Source organism: Moschus berezovskii, chromosome 22 (assembly GCF_049115385.1).
Source record: "Moschus berezovskii isolate FMDL1 chromosome 22, NW_MosBer_1.0, whole genome shotgun sequence".
Classification (NCBI taxonomy): domain Eukaryota; kingdom Metazoa; phylum Chordata; class Mammalia; order Artiodactyla; family Moschidae; genus Moschus; species Moschus berezovskii.
This window is the reverse complement of record NC_142481.1, coordinates 4503629-4524097: the sequence shown is the minus strand read 5'-3', so window position 1 is coordinate 4524097 and position 20469 is coordinate 4503629. Positions and strand designations below refer to the sequence as shown.

The 20469-nt window shown below is 42.5% G+C and overlaps 2 long non-coding RNA genes across 3 annotated transcripts; one reads left to right on the top strand and one right to left on the bottom strand.

Moving 5' to 3' along the window:
- Positions 1-2385: 2385 nt before the first annotated feature.
- LOC129546426 (uncharacterized) lies at positions 2386-6522 on the bottom strand. Its single transcript, XR_008683875.2, has 3 exons — positions 6233-6522; positions 6058-6132; positions 2386-3603 (listed from the first exon to the last, which is right to left on the bottom strand). It is a non-coding gene; the product is annotated as an uncharacterized LOC129546426 (long non-coding RNA).
- Positions 6523-6587: 65 nt separating this feature from the next.
- LOC148774278 (uncharacterized) lies at positions 6588-10384 on the top strand. Of its 2 annotated transcripts, none has more exons than XR_016035896.1 (2): positions 6588-6687; positions 7227-10384. It is a non-coding gene; the product is annotated as an uncharacterized LOC148774278 (long non-coding RNA). The 2 variants fall into 2 exon arrangements; XR_016035897.1 differs by having other exon boundaries at positions 6622-6687; positions 7152-10384.
- Positions 10385-20469: the final 10085 nt, after the last annotated feature.

Sequence of the window (20469 nt, the reverse complement as noted above, 5' to 3'; positions counted from 1 at the left end):
TCACATCCATACATGACCACGGGAAAAACCATTGCCTTGACTAGACAGACCTTGGTTGGCAAAGTAATGTCTCTGCTTTTTAATATACTATCAAGGTTGGTCATAACTTTCCTTCCAAGGTGTAAGCGTCTTTTAATTTCATGGCTGCAATCACCATCTGCAGTGATTTTGGAGCCCCCAAAAATAAAGTCTGACACTGTTTCCACTGTTTTTCCATCTATTTCCCATGAAGTGATGGGACCAGATGCCATGATCTTAGTTTTCTGAATGTTGAGCTTCAAGCCAACGTTTTCACTCTCCTCTTTCACTTTCATCAAGAGGCTTTTGAGTTCCTCTTCAATTTCTGCCATAAGGGTAGTGTCATCTGCATATCTGAGGTTATTGATATTTCTCCCAGCAATCTTGATTCCAGCCTGTGATTCTTCCAGCGCAGCGTTCCTCATGATGTACTCTGCATATAAGTTAAATAAGCAAGGTGACAATATACAACCTTGACGTACACCTTTTCCTATTTGGAACCAGTCTGTTGTTCCATGTTCAGTTCTAACTGTTGCTTCCTGACCTAAATAGTTACTATTAATTCAACAGGGAGTACGGATAAATTTTATGCATCTAATAAAATGTAGATATACTGAGAGAAGTAGAAAGTATTAGCCATCCAGTCATGTTCAGTCATGTCCACTCATGTCCAACTCTTTGTGACCCCATGGACTGTAGCCTGCCATGTTCCTCTGTCCATGGAATTCTCCAGAGAAGAATACTGTAGTGGCTTGCCATTTCTACTCCAGCGGATCTTCCTGACCCAGGGATTGAATGTGGGTCTCCTGCATCTCAGGTAGATTCTTTATTGTCTGAGCCACCAGGGACGCCCCGATTCTAGTCTAGTTTAGAGGTCTGCTCTATGGCAGGGCTTCCGTGGTTGCTTAGTTGATAAAGAATCCTCCTGCAATGCAGGAGACCCCAGTTCGATTCCTGGCTTGGAAAGATCCCTTGGAGAAGGGAAAGGCTGCCCACTCCAGTATTCTGGCCTGGAGAAGTCCATGGACTGTATCATCCATGGGGTTGCAAAGTGTCAGACATGACTGAGCCACTTTCATATTTCTATGAAAAATTTTATTTTTCTTAAAAGCTATATAATTATATAAACATAAATTATATATGTATAAGTATATACAATTTTTATATACATTAAAAACTATATAACTTATACAGAGTGAAGTATGTCAGAAAGAGACATATAAATACCATATGCTGCTGCTGCTGCTGCTAAGTCACTTCAGTAGTGTCCGACTCTGTGTGACCCCATAGACGGAAGCCCATCAGGCTCCCCCGTCCCTGGGATTCTCCAGGCAAGAACACTGGAGTGGGTTGCCATTTCCTTCTCCAGTGTGTGAAAGTGGAAAGTGAAAAGTGAAAGTGAAGTCGCTCAGTCGTGTCCGACCCTTAGCGACCCCACGGACTGCAGCCTACCAGGCTCCTCCATCCATGGGATTTTCTAGGCAATAGTACTGGAGTGGCTTGCCATTGCCTTCTCCGAATACCATGTACTAACACATATATACGGAATCTAGGAAGATCGTACGAAAGAATTTATTTTAAGGGTAGTAATGGAGAAACAGATATACAGAATAGACTTACGGACATGGGGAGAGGGGAGTGGAGGGTGAGATATATGGAGAGAGTAACATGGAAACTTACATTACCACATGTAAAATAGGTTCAGTTCAGTTCAGTCGCTCAGTCGTGTCTGACTCTCCACGACCCCATGAATCACAGACCAGTGGGAATTTGCTGAATGTCTCAGGAAACTCAAATAGGGGCTCTTTATCAACTTACAGGGGTGCAATGGGGGAGGGAGATGGGAGGAATGTTCAAGAAGGAGGGGATATATGTATACCTATGGCTGATTCATGTTGAGGTTTGACAGAATAAAAATCTGTAAATCAATTATCCTTCAATTAAAAAATAAAAATTTAAAATATTTTTTAAAATTTTTGACAAATTTTGTTTTTCAAATGCACTCTAAGCTCTTTACTTGCTTGGTGACAGAAATATTAATTGGTTTTTGACAGGAATTGAATAAACATCTACCAGTCATGGAAGACTATAACCTAAAAAATGATACTTAGAAATATCAATGTGTGACAAACTGATGTGACATACAAAATAAACACTACTAATTCCAAATCATAAACTGATCTATTAATTAATGTGACATTAAAAGTATTAAGTGGAAGTCAAGATTTCTGAAACATTAATATATCACGTTTAAAGAAAAGGACATATTTAAAACGTGACTTTTATTTTGTCAAATGAAATTCCACAATTTGTCTATAAATTTTGAGAATATTTTCAAATCAGAGAATAGGACACGTTCTGGTTTTATGCCTGATAGCTACCATCTGAAACCCATTTCTGAAGTTGCTTTTGGAAAATGGTCTGACCCAAATCAGCCAACTATGGATGTTGTCAGTAGGAAACAATGTCTTTGTTAAGCACTTTATAAACTCCAGAGTTAGGGAAGGTATTTCTAAGGCTTCCTGGTAGCTCAGATGGTAGAGAACCTGCCTATAATGCAGGAGACCAGGGTTCGATCCCTTGGTCGGAAAGATCCCCTGGTGAAGGAAATGGCTACCCACTCCACTATTCTTGCCTGGAGACTTCCATGGACAGATGAGCCTGGCTGGCTACAGTCCATGGTGTTGCAAAGAGTCAGACACGACTGATGGACTAAGCAGACAATTATCAACTGTATACACTGTTTCTAGAAAAGATCATTCCTATAGATTTATTTTTATTAATCATGGAGGTGCTGTTGGCACCCATATCAGTTCAGTTCAGTTCAATCGCTCAGTCGTGTCCAAAACTTTGCAACCCAATGAATCACACATATAGTAACCCTAAAAATGTATGCTTTCTGTAAGGTACTCCCTGATTTCCCATATATCTCTGCAATTCCAGTCATTAGTTACATTAAACATCAGGTTTCATATCACTTGGATTCTACAATACCAATAACTGTCACAAAAATTACACTGTGATTTCCTTGGTGGTCCAGTGACTAAGACACGTTGCTCTCAAGGCTAGCTGCAGTGAGGGCGGGGGTTGGGGGTGGGGGGGTCGGGATTGGGGGGAGATGCCTAGGTTTGATCCCTGGTAAGGGAAGTAGATCCCATAGGCCACAAGTAAGATCCGGTACAGCCAAATAAATAAATTTTTTTCAAAAAGAAGTACACTAAGATACATTAGGAGGCATTGGGAGCTGACATCTGGTAGCACCTAATCTCTCTTTAATAGCTTCATTTAATTTTTGAATTATTCCTCCTTCCAGTGTTGCTTTGGCACTGGATTACTTTGACCCTTTTTCCTGTATGGTCACCAACCCAGACTGCCCGAAGCACCTGTTTCTTGCAGATTCTTGCCCTCAGGCTGAAACAGAAAATACTCACTTGATATCCTCACATAGCCCGGATACTGGGTTCAGGTGTTGGTCACGGCAAGCTGCTCCTGTGATAGGGAGGGAGGCAGCCAGACCTCCAGACATGGGTTTGTGTTTCTGTACATCACGTCCCCTCAGAACTGCAATTATCTTCACACCTGTATCTGCGATGTGAGACAGGCTTGGGGAACTGAGATTAATTGTGAAAAGCTTTAATGCTCAGCTGCTAATGATAAAGCACCAATGAAAACTTTGTACCGATCATCTCCAAAGGGACTCTTGAAATCCTTCTGGAAGGTTCTATTCCCTTTGGTCCCTGGAGACAGACAGGGACTCACAAGGAAGCAGTAGGAAATACTGAGGCCTAACAAAGAAAGGGAATTTCATGTGTCTGCTTATATAGTTTGTATCCCTGAGAAGTTTTTCTACAAAAGACGAGTTATTTTCTATTCTTGAGACTACTGAACTGTACCTCCATTTAGAGTATGAGTAGAGAAATGGAGCCAAAGCACCTGAGAGGGACTGTCAAGAATTTCTCCATCTGTCATTTTACAAAGGTGAAACTTTCATACCTCATTGTCTGAAATGTCATAGAACTTCTCAAAAAGTATCTTGAGGCAAGTACCTCCTGTTTACAGTTAGGGTTCAATGTCTGATAGAAATCCCCGCATAATTTTCGCTGTAGTCTGCAATAGCAGGTACACATTTGCCGGGAGCCAGCACGCGAGATCCCACCCATGACAAGGTCATGAGGACAAGACCTGACAAGCAAGGCAGATCAGGACTTCAGGGATTTCAAAAAGCTGCCCGGCGCTCACCTTAAAGATGATATCTGTCTTTCTGATGCTTATCTTTCTGACTGCTCCTTAATTTCTGTGACTCAGGCAGAAGGCCTTCCCCGACCTCTTTCCAAACAAAATCAACTTGTTTATGCCCTTGGCACTAATGCACATGACTGCTCACAACACCTTCATCATAAATAGCATAAAGAACCTGATCACACAGAAGCCCTACTAGATAGAGCCCTTCAGGGGGTGAAGAAGCCCTATTAGAGAATATAAAAAATATTATTCCAGAAGTTGTTACTGAATCCACGTTTGCTAGCTGTGTTTTTGCTCTTGATGTAGAAATTATTGTTACTATAGTTAGAATAATAAGAGTTTAGCCCTAGTGTAGAAACCATAAGACAACCGAGGCTTTTAATCAGGAATGCGAGGCAGAGTCTGCCTCACCGGAGCCGCAGAGTCTGTGTGCAGTAACTAAAAAGAACTGACCATTGTGTTAAATTTCTAATGTGCTGTAACCTGTTTAACTTTTACCTTATGAAATTATAACTTTTCTGTTTTCTGTTTAGCACAAGACAAGTGGAAAAATAAGAATAGCTTACAAAAAACAGCTTTGCATTCACCTAGCTTGTAAGAAAAGGTCATGAGATGTTAATAGGCCTCAAGGCCAGAAGATAATGTATTAATGTCTACTATAAAAAAGACTCTAGTAAACAGAGAAGTATGCAGAAAGCATTCTGGTTTTGTAAAGGGCAAACTGACACAATGTTAAGCTGACTTTGCTCACTCTCCCCTTTAGCACTGTACTAGTTTAGGGTATATAAACACTGATGTACAAAAATGAAATAGTCTTGATTCAACACTCAACCAAGACTCGACTCACTTTGTTTTCTTCCTTTTCTCGCTGACACCGCTCATCCTGAGGGTATCCCTGGACTCAACCAAAGAGGGGACTTCGGTATACCTTAGTTCCAACTCCCTAGAGAAAGATTCTCCTAGTTCTTAGTGACCAATGTCATATTCAGAACCAGAGTTTCCAGCAGGGAACCATAAGAATTGACCTACTGATAATTTTATCATGAAAATCATCATCAATATCCTCTACTTAGAATATGTTCCCACTCACAGATACTTAAGAAACATATTTTCTTTTCATTTTGTTCACACCCCAAAACATGTGGGATCTTAGTTCCCCGGCTAGGGAAGGAACCCCAATTCTGCATCGGAAGGTGGGGTCTTAACCATTGGACTGCCGGGGAAGCTCCCAAACATATTCTCTTTAATAAGGGATTTAATATCTTGACATACATTTTCCTTTATATTGTAATTAATGCTTTTTGTGTAAGAAATGATTAAATCCTCAACTCTGAGATCTTAGCTCCCCGACCAGGGATTGAACCGACATAACCTGCAGTGGAAGCACAGCATCTTAACCACTGGATTACCAGGGAAGTTGCTAATCTCACATTTAAAGAGAAAGGTGTACTCTCCTGGGATACAATTGTCTGTGGGCCTCTGTTTTTCCTGTCTTGTGTTAAATCTTCTCCAGATTATCCTTTCAAGGACTGGGTGAAGAGGAGGAGGTTAGGAAAGAAAGCCAACAGTGGGGAGGGTGTTTGGGAAGCTAAGTGAAGAGCAGTCGATGTGATCCACGCCACCATTTGCCTAGCTTCGTGTCCAGTTTTAGCACAGAAAGTCCTGCTTCTTGGAAACTTGTTCAGTCCTGCAAGAAGCAGGGCAATTGGTTGCTTCAGCAGCAGCAACGATTAACAGAGGCAATCTGTGTATCAACATATTCTGACAGGAGTAACGGTATGTCACTTCTGGGGTTACCTTATAAACGGCAATGTGGATTCCGGTCTCCCTCTTCCTTTCTGGAATCACTTCCGAAGGGAAAGGCCAGCTGCCCTGTTGTTAAGTAGGTCTCTGGTTACAATTACTGAGGCTTCCTCCCAACGGAGCATCTGAGTGATTACATTCTACTTTTCGTCACTGAGGAGACACCCACCTTCACAACTCACACAAAGGGCTTTTGAATTTTCCCCGATTTTCAACTTGCTGAAAACATCTCGGCTTCCCATAGCGGCAGCTCTCAAAATTCGTCTCTTTTGCCTTCATCTGTGTGAAACAGGTTGCTGAGAACAGTTAGAACAGGGGAAGTAGCTCTCTTCCAGAGGAAATTAAAGAGATTCAAAGGCATCAAAAGGCAGAGAAAGGGAGCACAGCCGGACAGAACTGCCAACAGACACAACCCTGACAGGGGCCCGGGTGAGAGGAGCAAGGCTCCGCCCCCACTGGCCCCGCCCCTACCTCCCGGCGCTTCCGGCCTCGCCCCACCCTCTCCGCTTACGTCGCCTCTCGTTGGCCGCGGCGGAGCGCACTCACCTTCCTCTGTGCCGGATCTTCCGCCCGCGCGTGCGCAGACGCGGAATTGAGTTGAAATGCGTGACAAAAAGCGTTCTGGTGAGTTTGTCTGTTTAAAACCCGGATTTCTTAGTCCCTCAGCCTGTTGTCCTTCACACGTGGGTTTCGGGGGTCTCTGTGGACGATCAAACTACCGTCCCCATTTTGGCGTCCCCAGTGTGTCCTCGCATCGCCGTGAGTTCTGCAGTCCGTTCGCTTAGCTGCCGTGTCCCTGTGGCCCACGTCCGCTTGCTGTTAGTATCGTTCTAGAGCCACGTCCTTCTCGGGCACTTCTACCTTCTAACTTGTAGAGGCCGCTGCTTCAAGTCCTGCATTGCACAACCCCAAGGTCCCTGATCCACGAAGAGGTGAAGGAGGCTCTATTCTGTATGGAGTTTGGTCAGGGTCTCGCCTAAGGTTTGAAGGGGAGGGTCAGCCTAGAACGTGTGGTTTTCACAGGCAGGGCCGCGAGTTCTGAAGAGAAGAGTAAAACTAAAAGCACCTCGTTTGATTCTGTGTTCCAGAATCCCTGCTGTATCAGTGGCCGTAGAGGATTGTGTTTTGTACCTGTTGAGATCCTCCCTGTGTGTGTGTTACAGGGGCCTCGGTGTGTTTTTCTAAGTCTTGAAGAGCCCAATTTCAACACTCGGGTCACTTCCCAAGACTGATCTTACCTGAGAAGGAAGGCCAGAGGAAGAGGAAAGCAAGGAGTCAGAAATGACTCTTTCCGAGGTAAGAGGCATAGTCCTTTTGTTTCTTGGTTCTCTCTTTCCTAAAATGCTGTTTCTTTGGACTTGATAAACTTCTTAACTTCTGAACGAGTTGTTTGAATTTACCCTAGGGTCATGATCCCTAGGGACCCATTGCCCTCCTGGCACATCCGTGTGACAGAAAACAGAGTATTGCCAGCCAAAGAAGCTCACTCAAGCTTTTAAGCCCCGCGTTTTTATTGGGGTTTAGCTACATAGGCTTGATACCATCTCCAGCATTCTCCCCTGCTTAGAGGTTGGGCAAATAAGCCCACCTGGCTCAAAGCCCCAAATCTCTAGTCACTTCGTTGGTCTGCGTGAAATGGCCAGCCTTACAACTTAAGTCATCCCATTATTAAACTAGGGGCCCACCACAGGTCATGTTGTTAGCATAAGTAATTAGGGCCCACGGAAAGTAGTAAAGCCATTTCAGTCACTAAGGAAATTCCAAGGGAAAAAACACTTAAATTCCAAGAGTAGTTAACAAACTTCCACAACCTGGGGACCAAAGCCTGCCATATTCTTTTTTTTTTTTTTAGATTTAGTATTTATGTAGTTTTGGTTATACTGGGGTTTTGCTGATGCGCTTGGGCTTTCTCTGTTGTGATTAGGAGGCGCTACTATCTTGTTGTGGAGCTCTGGCTCTAAGTCACGGGTTCAGTGGTTGTATTAATAACTGGCAGGCTCTGGAGCAGGTGGGCTCCAGTAGCTGTGGCACACTAGCTTAGTTGCTTCAAGGCATGTAGGATATTCCCTGACCAGGGATGGAACCCGTGTCTTCTGCATTGACAGGCAGATTTCTCACCACTGGACCATCAGGCAAGTCCCTAAATTCTTTATTACACAACGCTGAAACCTAAATCTTCCCTTTATGCCCTTTGAATTTTCCCCCCCTCTCATTTTTGTTTTTACCTCGGAATACGTCACCTGTTGCATTATTTAAAAATATTTTGTTTACCTTCTATTTTATTGTTCAAAATAATGTCCAAGTCTCTCTTTAGGTGAGCTTTTTGGCTACCTTGTAACTATTTTGCATCATTTGTTTTGAAGTTTTACTAGTCTATACAGTAATAACTTCATCTATAATTTGCAGAATTACACATTTACAGATTGTAATTACAGAAACGTGTAATTTCACTCTATTTAGGTTTTCTCTTTTTAAAGTTCAACATTTTGTTGACTCTCCTAGATACAGCTGAGACTTATATTTGAAATATCCATGTTTGTTTTGAGTTTGAATTGTTCTGAATTTGCAGTCACTGAAGTCTTAATGTTACCATGTCTTCCAGGTAAAACTTGTGATTTTCAGACTTTATGTGCTTCAGTAAAGGTTTACAGTTTCTTCACATCCATCTGGAAATGTGTTCTAAATAGGTGTCATGGTATATTTGCTAATAAGATGTAGACTATTTCTCATATTGTGTTTTTAATCATTCTTACTAAAGAGAAGAACTTGTTTTCAGTGAACCCAGGTGGCTCAATGGTAAAGAATCCTTCTGCCAATGCAGGAGAACTGGGTTTGATCCCCGGGTTGGAAAGGTCCCCTGGAGAAGGAAATGGCAACCCCCTCCAGTATTCTTACCTGGGAAATCCCATGGACAGAAGAGTCTGGATGGCTACAGTCCCTGGGCTCGCAAAGTGTTAGACATGATTGATGTGACTTAGCACGCATTCATGCACAATTTGTAAATGTTTGTTTTACCATAAATGCTAAAATACACTTGGGTTTTACAAGGAGAGGTGGATTAAAAATGTTTCTTCCTAAGGATCTGTTACTTATGGAAGGTTGCTTTTAAGTGTGTTTGTGCCTCTGTGTGTACAGACAGAAACCTAGAGTTTATATAAAAGCCATCATCATTTCATGAATATTTATATTTATTCTAACCTTTGAAAATTGTTCTTATATATTTTCCATGGCTTTAGGTTATTTCATTCAAGTGAAATAAATATGTGGTTCCATTTTAATATATGTATGCATAAAAATTTTCAATGATTTGATCACTTATTTTTCTTGTATTTTGCATTCTTCACAGTTAGAGAACCTTTTGTGAACATTCTTTAGAGTTGTCCCTATACATTTGTCTGTGTATTATTAGTTAAAGTTTAGAGTACATAAAGTGAAGTAAGTTTAACCTGTTTAAGGAACGTTTGCTACATATTTGCAAAAAGGTGAACAACAACAAAACTGATTTTAAGTTATTTCTGTTACACATCCAAGACTCTGTAAAGACTCTCAGAAAGACATATAGTATAACCTGAATAGTTCCAATGATTGTTGCTACTGAGGATGCTATCATATTTGAACTGTAAAATTTGTAAAACACTTGAAGTTCAAAAGTAAGTATGAATGCTGACCTTACTATTGTATTTCATTACTGTTTAAAATGGTATTAAAGCAGCAGAATTTTGAATATCACCAGTTAAAAGAAGCTTGTTAACAATACTAAGAAAACAGTTAAGCTTGTTAAAATAAATGGCACATTTCTCCCACTCAAGAGCTCTTGGGTCAGAGTATGCTTTTTAAAAATATTACCTGTTTCCTTGATAGACAATTCATCCTGGGTCATACAAATACAACACTCAAAAATAAATATGCCCATGTTGTTCTGATTATTTTATCATTTCTTTTCCAGATCAGAATAGTTTCTGAAATGGCGTGTGGGTCATTTCTCATCTTTTTTTTGGGTTAGGATTACTGTAGAAAATATTGCTGTTTAAAAATCATATTATAGTATAACACCAGTTCAGTCCTGCGCCCAGGACTGAGATAATGAGATGAATCGCAAGCATGGATTACCTTCAGTGAACTCTTCCCCTTAGGTAAATCTGCCTAGTCACCACCCTCCCTCTTGAGATATGGATTGTCTTCTGACCTTATGACCATTGTTAATTCCTTGGTAATGGTTACTATACATGTTTGGTTTTCTGATCTTTATCATTGTCAAAGAAATTCCTTAACAGCCTATATATGCTCACACAAAGATCATTAAAGCACCCTTGTTCCATCAGCTCTTGGGTCCCCGTGTCTTTCTTTCTGTCTCTCTCTCTCTCTCCCTCAGACTAACTTTCTGGACCATGGAAACCAGCCGAGCCCAATTTCTTGCCAGGGTTTTCAAGACCTCCTCGAGAGGACATCCTGTGCCTTCCTGAGCAGTACAAGCCCTGTGTCAAGGACTTTCTCAGTTTTCTGCGTAAACCAGGGAATATCAGCCTCTTTCTCTCTTTTACTTTCTTATCGTTGACTCCAAATCACCAGGTTCCAGTCTGTTAAAGGACCACAACATTCAGTTCAGTTCAGTTAAGTTCAGTCGCTCAGTCGTGTCCGACTCTTTGCGACCCCATGAATCACAGCACGCCAGGCCTCCCTGTCCATCACCAACTCCCAGACTTCACTCAATCTCATGTCCATCGAGTCGGTGATGCCATCCAGCCATCTCATTCTCTGTAGTCCCCTTCTCCCCCTTCTCCCAATCCTGGCCAGCATCAGAGTCTTTTCCAGGGAAGGCATATATGAAGTGAAATTCGTTTACAACCCATTTTTAAATTTATTTGGCTGCACGGGGTCTTCTTGTGGCAGGTAGGATCTTCAGTCATCCTTGTAATTTTCAGGTTCTTTTGTTGTGACATGTAAACTCTTAGCTACAGCATGTGGGATCTGGTTTCCTGATCAGGGAAAGAACCAGAGGTCCGTGTGTTGGGAGCTCAGGGTCTTAGTCACTGGATCATCACAAAGTCCCCGAACTAATATTTTTTAATAATAGATTCAGATGATAGTTTCCGTAATAGTGCCAAAATACAGTGATAATACATGCAGTGATAATGCATTCCTCCATGTAGTTCTTACCCCATGATTCATGTTTACTGGCTTAGGTGTTCCTGTGAGATTCCCATGCTATGAATTTGTTTATTTCCATGTGACTTGAACAAGTGTCTTGGAAAGAAAAAGTGAGGGATGCAGCTAAACTATCACAATTAACGGAGTGACTTCATGTCTTCTTACTTTCTTTCTGGTTTGGAAAATGAACATTCATGTGTGAGTGAGATGCTGGGTTTTGGGAGTGGGGGTTTTCATCCCAAGCCCAGGTCTAATCTTTTCCTGTACACTCCACGCTAATATCACAGAGTCTCATCACAGTTTTGTATTTTCGAAAATGTTTACAAGAATCTTATTAGTCCTAATGTATGCTCAGCTGTATTAACATTTAAAATACAGCTCAGTGCAAATAAAGAACATCATCCTCAAACATTATGTACGTTTTTAATCCATTGAAAATTACCTGAGTGTAGTGACATGAAAAATTTTCTCTCTTCCTCCTAATGAGCATATAGCCCCATTTGAGTGGATGTCTGTACTCGGTGTTGATGAGTTCGAATAGGCTACGGGAGTTGGTGATGGACAGGGAGGTCTGGTGCGCTGTGGGCTAGGATGGCGAAGAGTTGGATATGACTGAGCAACTGAACTGAACCACGTGTATGAAAATCTTAACATGACTTAATCAATTTTTTCTTCTTTTCTTTTTGCTTTGTTTTTTTTGAAGAACTTCTGAGGAAGGGAATGACTCCCCATTCCAGTATTCCTGCTTGGGAATTTCTTGGACAGAGGAATCTGGAAGTTAGAGTCCATGGGGTCACAAAGAATGGGACATGACTGAGTGACTAAAACTTTTCGTGTCTTTAGTATTCTTTCCAGTGTGCCTGCCACAGAAAGACTCCCATGTGAGGATAGGGGGCACACAGAATGGATCAGGGCACAAGGGCGTCCGCCCCCAGCAAGGCAACTTCCGTCCACCATGTCAGGCACACAGTGGTTGAAGCAAAACACAGACCATTGTCCCCGGGCCAACGCCTCCCCGATATATTGTAAGGCGGATTCCGCACCCTTCTTCCCTGTCACTTTCACGTCTTTCCCTTTTGGTCCGCATTGATTTACAGGACCTGGGTGTTGCCTCTTTAGTGTATTTGCCCCAATTCTACTATGGTAAAATACGTTTTTATATTATATTACCTCATAGAAATTTAAAATAAATTGACATAAAATCTTAGCACATTTTCCACTATATTATTAATGGTTGATTCAAACTATGACAATTTTTAGATTATATAAAGAAATCTTTATTAAAAGTTCTGATTGGAATATAGCTGTTTTTCAATGTTGTACTCCTATACAGTAAAGAGAATCAATTGTAAATATCAGTCAGTTCAGTTCAGTCACTCAGTTGAGTCGTGTTCCATGGTCTGGAGCAAGCTAGTCTTCCTTGTCCATCACCAATTCCCAGAACCTGCTGAAACTCATGTCCATCGAGTCAGTGATGCCACCAACCGTCTCATTCTCTGTCGTCCCCTTCTCGTCTCATCTTCAATCTCCCCCAGCATCAGGATCTTTCTCAGTGGGTTAGTTCTTCGCATCAGGTGGCCAAAATATCGAAACTTCAGCTTTAGCATGTCCTTCCAATGAATATTGAGGACTGCTTTCCTTTAAGATGGAGTGGTGTGATCTCCTTGCAGTCCAAGGGACTCTCAAGAGTCTTCTCCAACACCACAGTTCAAAAGCATCAATTCTTCGGCACTCAGCTTTCTTCATGGTCCAACTCTCACATCCATACATGACCACTGGAAACACCAAAGCTTTGACTAGATGGACCTTTATCAGCAAAGTAATGTTTCTGCTTTTTAATATGCTGCCTAGGTTGGTCATAGCTTTTCTTCCAAGGGTAAGCTTTACTTTCATGGCTGTAGTCACCATCTGCAGTGATTTTGGAACTCAAAAAAATAAAGTCTCTCACTGTTTCCACTTTTTCTCCTGCTGCTTGCCATGAAACGATCTGACCGGTGCCATGATCTTCATTTTTTGAAGGTTGAGTTTGAAGCCAGCTTTTTCACCTTTTCTTTCAGTTTCATCAAGAGACTCCTCAGTTCCTCTTCGCTTTCTGCTATAAGGGTGGTTTCATCTGTTTATCTGAGATTATGGATATTTCTCCCTGAAATCTTGATTCCAATTTGTGCTTCTCCAACCTGGTATGTCACATGACGTACTGTGCATATAAATTAAATAAGCAGGGTGATAATATACAGCCTTGGTGTATATTATCCTTTCCCAATTTGGAATCAGTCCATTGTCACATGTCCAGTTCTCACTGTTGCTTCTTGACATTCGTACAGATTTCTCAGGAGGCAGGTAAGGTAGTCTGGTGTTCCCATCTCTTTAACAATTTTCCACAGTTCCTTGTGATCCACAAAATCAAAGGCTGTGGTGTAGTCAATAAAACAGATGTAGTTGTTTTTCCAGAACTCTCTTGCTTTTTATATGATCAAAGGGGTGTTGGCAATTTGATCTCTGGTTCCTCTGCCATTTCTAAATCCAGCTTGAACATCTGGATTCTCTCGGTTCACATACTGTTAAAGCCTCGCCTGGAGAATTTTGAGCCTTTGCTATTGTTGGAAATGAGGGAAATTGTGTAGTAGTTTGAGCCTTCTTTGGCATTGCCTTTCTTTGTGATTTGAATGAAAACTGACGTTTTCCCATCCCGAGACCACTGCTGAGTTTTCCAAATTTGCTGGCTTACCGAGTGCAGAACTTTAGCATTATCATCTTTTAGGACTTGAAATAGCTCAGCTGGAGTTCCATCACCTGCACTAGCTTTGTTGGTCGTCATGCCTTCTAAGGCCGACTTGATTTTGGATGTCACGATATCTGTTACTAGGTGAGTGATCACACCATCGTGGTTTTCTCATTCATTAACATCTTTTTTGTGTAGTTCTTCCAAGTATTTTTGCCAACTTCTCTTAATATCTTATGCTTCTTTTAGGTCCATCCCGTTTCTGTCCTTTATTGGTCCCATCTTTGCATGAAATATTCCCAGTACCTCTAATTTTCTCAAAGAGATCTCTAGTCTTTACTGTTCTATTCATTTCCTTCCCATTTAGGTCTCCACAGAGCAATGAGTAGAGTTCCGTCTTTCAATCACAGTTTTAAAATCTCTTCTTATTTAATTTCTTAAAACTAGTACTTTATTAAGTGTATCTTATTTGTATTCAGCTTCCTCGGACACTGTCTTATGTGTCCTCAGTTTCTGATTAGTTCTCTGTCACTATCATTTATGATTTTTAGATTGAAACATCTAATAGACCATTCTCAGAAACATGTGTGGCAAGAAGTGGATTTAAGAATTACTAGGCACCTGCTGCTGCTGCTGCTACGTCACTTCAGTCGTGTCCGACTCTGTGTGACCCCGTAGACGGCAGCCCACCAGGGTCCCCCGTCCCTGGGATTCTCCAGGCAAGAACACTGCAGTGGGTTGCCATTTCCTTCTCCAATGTGTGAAAATGAAAAGTGAAAGTGAAGTCACTCGGTCATGTCTGACTCGTAGCGACCCCATGGACTGCAGCCTGCCAGGCTCCTCCGTCCATGGGATTTTCTAGGCAAGAGTACTGGAGTCGCTTGCCATTGCCTTCTCCGACTAGGCACCTAGGATTTGTGAAAATGTTTGGTGTCTCCACTTAAGATGACTAAAAGCAGGAAGTAATCATTAGATTGCCTATCACCTTAATTCAGTGGTCCTTGGAGGTTTTTATTGTGCTTCTTCCCCTGTAACCTATTTATTTGCTGTCTCATTTTGTCCAGTGTTCTGTATATGGTCTGGGTTTTGAAGGGTGCAGGAACCTAGTTAGCCTTCCTTCTGGTGTCTGCACCTTGGTGGGTGAGGTTGGTCCAGATGTGTGTGCCCTTATCCGCTCTTAATGTGCTTTGATGGCATTTAACTGTGACCAGATCCTGCCTGGGTATTCAGGCTGTTTCCCCATTGTTCTGTGGTTGTTACTGCCCTGTCTGTGGTGGTGCCTACTCCCTGCGTGGTGGAGTAGAGCCCCCGCATCTGATTCTTCGCTGTGATTCTGATCTGCGGTGCAAGGCTGGGGGAATGAAGCACAGCCACTGGGGGAGAAGTCACTGAGTGTTCCTCCTCTGGGGACGTTCACCTGAGGGTGGGCCCTGGTGCCCCCTGTCATGTGTTCTACAAGCTCTCATGTTATATAGTGCTGGCACTGCTCTTGGCCCCTCCTTAACCATGGGCATGGTGGCACATGGCACTGGGGTCTCTCAGATGTTTTCACAAGGTCACCAGCGTAGATTCAGTGAAGTCAGGTCCTGGGATTACTTTTAGCATGGAGCTGGACCCGCTGTGGTGCTATGGGGCAGCTCAAGCTCTGTCCTGGCCCAGCCCCCTTCTGTAGGAGCCCACATATCTACAGCTCCTAAAGCTAACCTGCCATGACTTGTAGAGCCCTGGTTGTTGATTCAGATGCGCTGTAGGGGCTGAGGTTTCAAAGCCGGTCATGGGTGTAAGACCAAGGCTTGTGTTGCTGCAAGGAGAGGTTTCAGGTTTTCTTCTTTATCCCTGGGCCCAGCTGTGTGTTCAGCTCCATCTGTGCGTGTGACCAACTCACAGGTGTCTGCTCCAGAGGCTGCCCCAGAGCACAGGAGTCTGCTGACTGTGGAGGAGGTCGATGGGGGAGGCCATCGCTTGAGGCTCAAGCAACTGGAGTTCTTCATAGTTGCTGCCAAGCAGGGCCCGGCACATGGGACAGGGAATGCAATGGGCTTCTTCTTTGGCCATCACTCACCAGTGGTGCTCTGCTCTATGGTGGTTCAGGCTTCACCACAAGCATCCCCTTTGCAGAGCTCCTCCCTCACTCCCATCCCTTCAGGATGTTTCCTCATAGCCAACTGCAGTCCTCTGCCTCGGTCTGCTCTCCAGACCCCACATTCCAGCACCCAGCCCTTGTCTGCAGGGGTGGACACCCTCTCAGGCTGGGCGGGCAGGGCTGGGGTCAGTACCCTGTGTGCAGGTCTCAGTCTGTCCTGCTGCCACAGGCTGGTTTCCATGTGCTCTTCCCACAGAGAATGAGCCTCTCCTTCTGTCCAAACTGAGCTCCCCCAGTGAGGGGCTTCCCCGGATATGGAGACCTCTCCTCTCTTTCATCTCCCCGCAGGGTTCCAGACCCCAACCCACTTCCTCTCCTCTTCCTTTTCCTTCTTCTTTCTTTTGTCCTACTTTGCTCAGCAGGAATCTTTCTTGTCCTTTCAGATTTCCAAGGGCCTCGGTTAGTGTTCAGCTGGGCTCTGTGAGAATTGTTCCATTTCTCATTCATTTGTGGAGAGAGAGGTGATCTCCACATCTGCCTAATCCTGTGGCATGTTGATCCTTCCTTCTCTATTTATTTTTAACCTAGCTATGGTCATCAACTTTCTCTAAATCTTTAAAGATATTCACTGAGAATAGCAGAGAAAATTACTTGCTATTTGGTATCTTTCAGCTATGTCTCCACAAGACACCCAGGATTTGATGCCGAAGAATCCAGCATTAGAAGATGTATTCCCAAAAACAATCCTAGGAATATATCTCAGAAACTTAAATTTAATGAAAGACATGGAATGTATGAGGGTGTATGAAAGACAGAGAGGATGTTTATATGAACATAAAGAAATGGAGACAGTTACACATAATGCTAACATTACTGCAGAAAGACATGAGCAACCTGAGTGAAACTGGGAGAAAGACCAACTTCAGACTTCAACATCTGCGGAGAAGTGCAAGTGTTTAAGAAAAGATTTTCATCCTTTTTTGAAACATACGTGTTCTCGAAAAGGAAAGGGGGAAAATCTGGAAGGTAATCTAGTCTCTACTGCAAATACTCCTTCAGACAATTCTGAATGTAGGCTTCGATTAAACATACATTCAAGCATGTCTGAACACCTACAATTTAACAGTGAGTGGGAAAAAGTCACAATCTAATCAATTTTAGGGATCCATAAGCAGGGGGTCATTTTTCTTCCCCCAACAGATATTTTCTCTCCATTCCAAGATGTATAATGTTGATGATAATAGAAGGGATGCCATCCAAGCATCATTGTTCAATACATATTGTGATATGGTTAATACACAACCACTTTCCACAGGGAATGTTTCATAGTAGGATTCCTGTATGCTGTTTCCTATCTCTCTTGAGCCCTCTGTTCCTTATCAGTCTCTGTCAGGAGGGAGAAGAGTGGCAAGCCACTCCCAGGACTGAGACAATAGAGATGGGATGCTTGTGTAGGATTTCCTTCATTCAGTTCAGTCTCTCGGTCGTGTCTGCCCTCTTTGCGACCCCATGAATCACGGAACGCCAGGCCTCCCTGTCCATCACCAACTCCCGGACTTCACTCAAACTCATGTCCATCGAGTCGTTGATGCCATCCAGCCATCTCATCCTCTGTCGTCCCCTTCTCCTCCTTCCCCCAATCCCTCCCAGCATCAGAGTCGTTTCCAGTGAGTCAACTCTTCCCATGAGGTGGCCAAAGTATTGGAGTTTCAGCTTTAGCCTCAGTCCTTCCAATGAACACCCAGGATTGATCTCCTTTAGAATGGACTGGTTGGATCTCCTTGCAGTCCAAGGAACTCTCACGAGTCTTCTCCAGCACCACAGTTCAAAGCATCAATTCTTCAGTGATCAACTTTCTTCACAGTCCAACTCTCACATCTATACACGACCACTGGAAAAACCATAGCCTTGACTAGACGGACCTTTGTTTGCAAAGTAATGTCTCTGCTTTCAATATACTATTTAGGTTGGTCATAACTTTCCTTCCAAGGAGTAAGCGTCTTTTAATTTCATGGCTGCAGTCAGCATCCGTAGTGATTTTGGAGCCCAAAAATATATAGTCTGACACTGTTTCCACTGTTTCCCCATCTATTTCCCATGAAGTGATGGGACCAGATGCCATGATCGTAATTTTCTGAATGTTGAGCTTCAAGCCAATCTTTTCACTCTCCTCTTTCACTTTCATCAAGAAGCTCTTTAGTTCCTCTTCACTTTTTGCCATAAGGGTGGTGTCATCTGCATATCTAAGGTTATTTATATTTCTCCCGGCAATCTTGATTCCAGCTTGTGCTTCCAGCCCATTCCTCATGATGTACTCTGCATGTAAGTTAAATAAGCATATAATATATGCTAAATAAGTCAAAGAATTGTAGCTGCCCTGGATACTATTCTATCACACCTCTCAAATTTGCAAAACAGTTCAATGTTTAAATATGAATCTTTACTATTCTATCTCTTTGCAGCTCATGTAGCTCAAAATGGCTATTTATGGAGCAGATTTCTTCACATTACTAGTGAAAATAAGCTTGTTAAAAATGCGGAACACTGGGCCCACTCCAAAACTCCTGAATCAGAGTATGCTTTTTAAAAATGTCTCCTGTTTTCTTGATAGGCAATTTATCCTGTGTCACAGGCTTACAACACTCAAAAATGAATATGCCAATGTTGATCCGATCCTTTTATAATTTCTCTTCCAGATCAAAGTAGTTTGTGTAATGCTTTGTGGATCCTATCTCATCCTCTTTTCTTGGGGTAGAAATGTGGTGGAAAATATTACTGTGTAAACATGTTACTATTCTGTAATATCAGCCACAGCACTAATCATAACCAGGTCTCTGAACTTGCTGTTTTCGTCTTGGGTCATATGAGGAAGTCTTCCCACAGCCACACAGCATCTGTCCTTTGTGTTTCAGAGACAGCTGACATTGTGGGATGTGGCCATAGGTTTTACTCAAGAGGAGTGGGAATGCCTGGTACCATTTTTCTAAATTCCGTACATATGCCTTAGTATATGATATTTCTATTTCTCTTTCTGACTTCCTTCACTCTGTATAGCAGGCTCTAGGTTCATCCACCTCATTAGAACTGACTCAAATACGTTCCTCTTTATGACTAATATTCCATTGTGTATATGTACCACTACTTCTTTTTCTTTCATTCTTGTTGTTTGTTATTCAGTGGCTAAGTTTATGGAACTCTTGGATCCCATGGGATACAGCAAGGCAGGCTTCCCTATCCTTTGTCAACTCCCGGAGGTTGCTGAGATTCATCTCCACTGAGTCAAGAAAGCTATTCCACCATCTCACCCTCTGTCACTCCCTTCTCCTTTTGCTTTCAATCTTTCTCAGCATCAGGATCGTTCCAATGAGTTGGTTCAGCACACAGGAGACCAAAGTATCGCGGCTTCAGCTTCAGCATCAGTCCTTCCTATGAATATTCAGGATTGATTTCCTTATGGTTGACTTGTTTCAGCTTCTTGAGTCCATCAAGAGCCTTCTCCCGCACCACAATATGAGGTATCAGTTCGTCGGCGCTCAGCCTTCTTTATCGTGCAACTAGGAAAACCATAGCTTTGACCATATTGACGTTTCTATGTAAAGTTATATCCTGCTTTTGAATACGCTGTCTAGATTGGTCATCGCTTTTCTTCCAAGAAGCAACTGTCTTTGAATTTCATGGCTGAAATCACCATCCACAGTGATTTTGGAGCCCTCCTAAAGGCTGTCACTGTTTCCGTTTTCCTCATCTGTTTGCATTAAGTGATGAGACTAAATGCCATGACCTTAGTTTTCTGAATGTTGAGTTTGCTGCCAGCTTCTTGCACTCTCCGTTTCATCCCGTTAAGAGCCTCTTTAGTTCCTTTTCGCTTTCTGCCACTAGTGTGGTACCATGTGCATATCTGAGATCGTTGATATTTCTCCTGGCAATCCTGATTCCAGGTTCTACTTCACCCACCTTGGCATTTGCAGAGTGTACTCTGCATAGAAGTTAAATAAGCAGGGTGACAATATGCAGCTCTGAGGTCCTCCTTCCCTATTTGAAACCAGTCCACTGTTCCGTGTTTGGTTCTAACTGTTGCTTCATGACCTGCATATCCTTCATTGTGGAGTAGTGGTGATTCTGTAAATTCTCTGGCATAAAATAGTCCCAGCCTCCTCTTAAAATCAGGTTTCCTCTACCTGCTTTAACCTCAGTAGACCTTGAGTACAATTTCAGAATCTGACTTTTATGCATTTGTATTTTAAAGGTGCTTTCAATGAAGTCTTTGGGGAAATCCCTTTTTTTTTTTTTTTTTGGCTGTTTTAGCTTTCTACCTTGACTTCTCTTCTTACCTTAACCCTTAACACATACTGGATTGGAAACAGATGAATCACCACCAAAACACATATTCCTTTTTCTGATGAACATGTCTTGTGTTCTCTAAGCTGGACCTGGTCGCCTTTCAGGATCAAGT